The sequence below is a fragment of the Dermacentor variabilis genome, chromosome 9, assembly GCF_050947875.1.
Source record: "Dermacentor variabilis isolate Ectoservices chromosome 9, ASM5094787v1, whole genome shotgun sequence".
In the NCBI taxonomy this organism is placed as follows: Eukaryota; Metazoa; Arthropoda; class Arachnida; order Ixodida; family Ixodidae; genus Dermacentor; species Dermacentor variabilis.
In genome coordinates this window covers 56,037,866-56,045,475 of record NC_134576.1, presented here as the reverse complement: position 1 = coordinate 56,045,475, position 7,610 = coordinate 56,037,866, and the positions used below count along the sequence as shown (strand labels likewise).

General features: G+C 43.2%; 1 long non-coding RNA gene across 1 annotated transcript; it reads left to right on the top strand.

Annotated features, from left to right (window-relative positions):
- The first annotated feature begins 2,809 nt into the window (after nucleotides 1–2,809).
- LOC142592713 (uncharacterized) lies at nucleotides 2,810–6,269 on the top strand. Its single transcript, XR_012830784.1, has 3 exons — nucleotides 2,810–3,352; nucleotides 5,155–5,364; nucleotides 6,178–6,269. It is a non-coding gene; the product is annotated as an uncharacterized LOC142592713 (long non-coding RNA).
- Nucleotides 6,270–7,610: the final 1,341 nt, after the last annotated feature.

Here is a 7,610-nt window from a genome sequence, read left to right as displayed (position 1 = left end):
TTTCTCTTCCATTATCGTCGTGGGTGCAGCGGTGGCGTAGAGGTAGACGGACGTTGTTCCTAGGGTATTTCGGTGTGGACTGGCTTTCTTTAGCTTGCGCAACGATGCCCTCGTAAAAAAAGAACTTCACCCTAGTCCGCGCTAACTACCTACTCGTTGTGTCAGCAGCACTCCGGCCAGAAGTCCTGCGTGCCCTACACGTTGATCAGACAACCGCGGACCTTGAGCTTTCTCGTACGTTCACACGAATACAAGAGAAGCAGCATTGGCTGCGCCTCACCGCCGACGTCGCCCGCTACATAAAGGCATGTCGTGACTGTCACCAACGCCAGACACCACCGACATGACCAGCAGGATTATTAAAGCCGATTGAACCTCCTTGCCGACAATTTCAGCACATCGGCATGAATTTGTTGTGACCCTTAACGATGTCACCATCTGGAAATAAGTGGACCATCGTGGCCACCGGCAATCTTAACCGCTACGCCGAAACAGAAGCCCTGCCTAAAGGTTTGGTGCTGTAGAACTGGCGAAATACTTCGTCGAGGACATCCTCCTTCGATATGGTGTACCAGAAGTCCTAGTTACTGATAGACGAACTGTTTTTACTGCAGAGCTCACCCAAGCCATTCTGCAATACAGCTGGACAAGCCACAACTGCCTACCACCTGCAGACGAATGGTCTTACGAAGCGGCTGAACAAGACCCTTGCCGACATGCTGCTAATGTACTTCGACATCGAGCACAAGACGTGGGATGCCATCCTGCCGTGCGTACTCTTCGCCTATAATACGGCAGTGCTAGAAACAACGCAGACCACACCGTTCAAGTTGCTTTACGGTAGGAACCCGACGACGACTCTCAACACCATGCTGCCGAACGTCGCCGCTTATCTCCAGCGCGCCGAAGCCTGACAGGTTGCTCGCCTACGAACCAAGAACCAGTAGAGGACCGACAACCGGCACTAAAATCTTCGGCGACGCTACGTCGAATACCAGCCTGGTGACCGTGTTTGGGTTTAGATGCCGATACGCTGAAGAGGAGTCAGTAAGAAACTATTGCGGCGCTACCCATACAAAAATGCTTCCTTACTTTCTTTAGAACTTTTATCAACTTCCTATAAACTTTAGTAACATCCTATTGACTTTTACTTTTTAGTAACGTTTGTCAAAAGAAAGTTGGTTGCTTCTTTTCTAACTTCAGTATGTAAAAAGAAAGTTACTAGACAGTTAAGACACACTATTTTAACTTTTTAGAAACACCATTCAATAGGAAGTCAATAAACATAATTATGTTCTTAAAGTACATAACCCAAGTTACAAAACATGCATGAATATTATTAAATAAGGTTATAATTATTCAGTGAACATGGCTGGTGCAAGACAGTCTTGTTTCATGCACAGGTGTAAATTTTCTCAATTTTCAATCAACTTTCTAGTAACACTGGTTACTAGAAAGTTGTTAAAAATGATTTAGTGAGAAATGAACAGATAACATAATCTCAACTATAAATGAATATGCAAAGACTGGCTGCTTTAAAGAAATGCTTTTTTGCACAGTAACTGTTTTCCTAATTTTTAATCAACTTCCTAGTAACAGATGATAGTAGAATGTTCATAGAAAAAAAGTGCTTCTAATACCGGACGCTAAGAGGAAATATGGTCGCACCAATTCAACATGAGGGCACGTATTCTCGAAAACACAACAGCTAGCGCCATGGGAAGCGTGCATATGAGCGGTGATCATGAATTCGTGCTCAGTAGGTGTCAAAGACGTCCGTAGGACATGCACCATTGCAAGCAGACGGAGCTGCACGGACGGCGCGCTGATCGGCTCGTGTTCGCCAACCAAAGCGGGAGACACACGGTCCAATTCGGTGTCCGACCCGGCGTCCGACGCGCCGAAACGGCAGCCCGAATCGAGGTGTTTTGCCGTGCCGAAGCGCCGGATCGGACGACTGGCGAGATCGGGAGCCGCGACGCGAGGGCATTTCGCGGGCAGGCATCACACCGACCGTCTGAGCGAGGCCGCTCGCTTCGCTTGCACGTTTGCACTTCGCAACGACTGCGTCGAGTAAACCAATTATTTAATTACGAGCGACCTAATGTGTACAGTGTTAATTGTTTTGGCAAAAATAAGCACTCTTCGACGAGCTCGGGCTGGATCGCAAGCGCCGTCGGCCGCAGCGTCCGCCTAGCTATGCCTACCGGCCCTATAGCTGGCTTTAGTGGAGCCGTCAGTGGACAACGCGCCGTCGTGAAGTGTTCTGTCACTCGCAGGGGGATAATTTTATCGACAGTGTTCGCGTAAAGCGAAGCATTGTTGTGCAGAGCTGTTTATATTGCGTTTCTCGACGTGGATATGAACTCAAGCTGGGGAGCTGGATGTGGGCGGAGCTTACGCGCCACTCAATCTTTCGGATGCACGCCATGTGCACATATCACATGTGCACGCTCCGTGTGCCCCCCCCCCCCCCCCGAATCGCCGGAGCATGCAGCGCCGCACGTCGGATCGGACACCGAATCGTACCTCGTGGGTCTGTATAGCTCGCTCATGTTTCGGCTTAAGTCCCTGTATATTCTTTATAAATAAGGAAGCCTACCTAGACACTGTAAACCCAACGATTGGGGCCTAAATGCCTGTCCGCCTCCCAGCTACGGCTTCCTTTGAGTGACAAAAGTCCGATCTCGAAGGCCGTGCTTTTGCAAGCTGCATGCACCTGAAGCAATTGCGCATCTTGAAGGCAACATCCGCTTCGTTTTATTATATATACATTTCCTTAAACTTCGTATCACAAAGTACAATATACACACTTTTGGACCCAACAAATCTATTAAAGGACCCTACGAAATGTTATTAGGAAAAAACACGCAATTTTTTCATTTAAGATACATTTTTCTAAAAACCGCAGAGTGGCGCTACGGTAGTATTTGTTTGGTCGACAGACCACGTTGGTTGTAGTGAGTGCTCCTTGCATTTAGGTGGTATTTGAGTTATATTTTAGAAGTGCCTAGACAAAATGTGCTCCTTGTCGTGTGCAGTAACCATCTCGAACCCTCCGGACTCGTGTAACGCCATTAGTTCGCCGTGCGTTTCGAGCGATCCACCAGTGTCGGCAGTGAGTGCCCTAGTACAGCGCCCGTCCGAGCTGCCTTTGTTCTGCCGAGCTGCCTGCCCGCGCTCTCGTGAAAAAGTCTGGTACTGGTGCTTCGAATCGTAGTGTATGGAAGACTGTTGAAGGTTGTGCTTTTGTGGAGCTGGAATTCATCGGAAGTTCTACAGTGCTTGCGCCAGAGAAACGTCGGTGCCTCTGTACCTGTTAGACGAAGGAGCGTTTGCCAAGTCTTGAAAGGTAAGCAAGTTTGGCGCTTGCGCGCATTCTTGAAGCTTATGATTTACGTAATGAGCGTTGTGTAACTAGCTAGAGCAAAGCGCTTTCCTATCATATGTTAGCCATGTTGCTGTGCACATTTAGCAAGCAATTTCACGAAAGCTTCCTCTGATGTTACAGCGTACTTGCATTCTGCTACCCGCCTTGATTGCTATGCCTGAATGGGCACACAATTATGAAAACACATTGAAAGTTGGTGTTCGTTCGGTAGTTTCCTGGCAAGAAGTTATTCGCTATATAGGCATTCCCGCAAGTACAGTACATGTGTAATGTATACGTCGATGTATCATGGGCTTCGCGCGTTGACACACGATTGCTATGTTTGACGCTCAAGCAGATACAAGCTTGTATGAAGGTTTTTGTATGTATACAGTTCTGTTTGGAGGTCCGCGTCGCGAGAACCTGTGTGTATTGTTTATGTTCTTGAGTGTCTTCGCGTATTTGTCTTCTATGTTACAGAGCGTATATAGGCCGATATTACAATAACGAGGTTTATTTTTAATCTAGACATTTCAATCAGACGTCGGCCTTTAAGAAACACAGACCAACCAAATCTTAATAACGAGATGTCAGCTCTTGCAATCGTAGGTTACGGCAGTGCGTAATAACTTAAAATACTGCGATTTTGTAGCGTTACTTACCCCTCAGTTCTATATCACTCTTCTCGCCCACCGCTAACGGCCGGCAGTTGCAGTACGTAGCACGGGCCGGGGCGTCGGTCAGACTACTAACGAATAGCGAAAAGGAATAGCATCGCTACAAAATCGCGGTCTTTAAATTATTACGCAAATTTTGTGCACAATGAGATGTTATAAACACATCTTGCATGTACATGAAAAAAAGGTTTACAACAGAGATAACATATATGCATGGGCACATATATGTGTCAATAAAATACTCGAGCCTCTTTCTGCCTACAGAAAAAGAAGTTATGTCTCCTCGAGGGCATGGCTGCTTGCACTAATGAACCTCCAAGGGAAGGTTTTCTCTAATCCCTATTTTTGATATCTAAATGCTTATGTGACATGTCATGTACAAACGGCTTGCATCAATTTCTCATTGGGATGAGCTGTCTAAAATTTAATTTTCAGTAATAATTGCAATAATTAACTCCTTTCACCTGTCTTCTAATGACTATAAAGTTCTATGCTTCTACCTTGACAAACCTTTTATGAAATTAGTTTGATGAGGCCCAGTATACAGGGCTTTCTAAATTGAAGGTATCAGTACCTATTAAAGACTATGCTAACTATGAAAATGCTGCTTGTGTATGTGGTTTATTCACTCTGTCAGACAAAATCTTTACACCCAAGTGCAGTCAGTAAATTGAAAACTGCATGTCTGCAAGGGGAAGTCAGAATTGTATTTGAAGACAATTGCATCTTGTTTGATAGTTCTCGAGCACTTGTGCGTCACTAATCGAGCACAGCTTGGCCCAATACTCGATGAGGCTTGAAGCTTTCAATGTCTGCTAATCACTAAAACAGCACCAGATCTCACTCTGTGTCAAGGGGTGGCACACATTTGCTTAGTTCTAGGCAGATGCATGTCTTTCTTTCGCATTGAAGTTCCCAATACTTTCTAGTCTTACGTAAAAGTACACAGCTCAGTACAATGCATGTATGGTATACGTAAGGCTGCTTTGTTCTTTAAACCGAATCAACAAGAGCAGCTACTTCTGTTTTTGCAAACCCTACCCTCTTTCCTAACCATTCCTTGATCATACGTGTATAAAATGAATCTGTGCTTGTATTGTTTCACAGGTAGACATCGGTGGCGGTGGATATGTTGAAAAGGGCCTGCTGAAGAGGCTGTGCCTGGATGCTAACAACTCAGGCTTTCACTTCGCGGAGGGCCTCCTTAAAGCCTCTTTTTCGATAGAAGACATTGAAGGGCGGTCCTTCTTTGGGCGGCTGTCAAATGCCTTCCACAGAAGGATCCGTTGGATTCCAAGAAGGTCAACACCATACTAGGTATGTGTGTCACAAAGAAGCATCTTAATATTCTTTGTGGAGTTTTCAACAAAGCTCCTTTCATGGCAATTTCAGTGCTATCTTAGGGTATACTCATTTCTTTCCAGATAAAATAGCATATTATAATGCAAGCTTTGCCACCATAACTTGAAAATTGTCATTACTGTTGGCATATGTATTTTTGTGATAGAGGCCCTGGTCATATGAATGCACTGATAATATAATATCCTGTCTTGTGGAAAGCTAACATGTTTAGTAACAAGCTCGCTTTGACAATGTCTGCCTGCACAGCAAAGGCATTTTCTAATCTTGCTGTAGAATGTCCATAATGCCTGTTCAACTGCTTACATGTTGCTTGTATCATTTCATGGTTCTTAAGTGCAACACAAAAGTCAACTCTTCTATGTACCTGTGCCCAAGCAAAGCTGCAGCACAGTTCTGACTGGCACCTTGCCTTTCCTAAGATAATTCACACATGAAACTTCCATGTACTGGTCACAATACGAATATCGAAGTTCATTAAACTGAAGTTGATTTACAGCTTTTGTTTGTAGATGACAATTGGTATGATAGAGCTTATGTGTCATGCATCTGTTGGTGTTACACACATTCATCACGCTCCCAGCTCTAATGCACTAATTCAGTCATTTCATGCATTTTAGGACTTTGCAAAAAAACAGGTGGAGATGTTTAGAGCTCACAGGGTTGAAAACTTGTGTCTTGTGCACTTCCTTTTTAAGAAACAGATGCATGGTGTGTTGCAATGTCACTGTAGCAAAACTAATATATTGCCTTTTTTCTTCTCTTTTCTAGACTACACAACGCAACATTTCAGCCTACTTCTAGGGCAGCTGGAGAACTCGTCCTCATTACTAGCCTGGGGATATTAAATGGATGTGTTCAAGCATAAATGTAAACCTGTCTTCTTCTGTTGCATGTCACACCTAGCCACTTGGCAATCACTATTTGCCACAGACAGATAGTTGACAGGATGTTACTAGCAAGTCGTTAGGATATATAAAGGTGGTTAATAAGTAGTCGCTGCACAGTTTTTAGGAAGTAAATAAAGATTTTATTCAGAGATAATTAAAGCTTATTTTTGCAATATATAATTGCAAAAGTAATTACCTCTGAATAAAATTTTTATGTACTTCCTAAAAACTGTGAAGCGACTTTTTATTAACCACCTTTATACATCCTAACGACTTCCTAGTAACATCCTGTCAACTATTTGCCTGTGGCGAATAGTCGACAGGATGTTACTAGCATGTTGTTAGGATGTATAAAGGTAGTCGATAAATAGTCGCTTCACAGTTGACACTTTCTACCGACATAAGATAATAAGCAGTCGGTAAGAATTCTATCGACATTTTATATCTATACTTTCAATTCAATATCGGTGGCCAATAGTCGGTAGGAGGTTACTAGGAAGTTGTTACGGTGTCTAAAGACGGTTTATAGAATGTCGATAGGTTCTAGTAACATTTGTCTAAAGACGGTTTATAAAATGTTACTAAAAATTTTTGTAAGAGTACTTCGGGCCCTACAAGATCATCCGGCGAATATGCGCATTCGTCTATGAGGTCGTGCCAGACGGCGTTACGCAATCACGGCAGCGCCGCTCACGACCTGAAATAGTCCATGTTGTGCAACTTAAGAGGAAGCTTTAGCTCGGGCCCAACTCCGACGCGGCCTATTCAAATACATGTAAAACGCAAAAACGTTTTTATGAGATAACCCCTTGACCGATTTTGATGAAATTTGTCGCATTTGAAAGAGAAAGTTAAATTCTAGTGACTGTTGGAAGCGGAATTTCGACTTAGGGCTTGAAATTTCTTAAAACGATTTTCAAATATTTGACCGTTAGAAAAATATAGAATCACGAAGTTTACAAATTCATAGCTTTACATCGAGAACTGATATCGCGGTTCTGTAAACGACATTCATTAGATCATTCAAAGCGGACAAATTCAATATGTCGTTTTACATCCTACGTGAATTTGTTACGTAGGTTACAACGGTTTCGCAAAAGCTGTATTTCCCTATGATTAAATTTTTTTTATATTCATGTGTAACATAACAATTTTGTCCGCTTTAGATGTACTATTAGATGCAATTCACAGAATTGCATCATCATTTTTAATGGTAAAGTTACAGAGTTGTAAACAATATAGTTTCGTTTTTTGAAAATTTCCGATTTTCGCCAATTTTTAATAAAAAATTGACAATCTAACTCAAAAATTCGA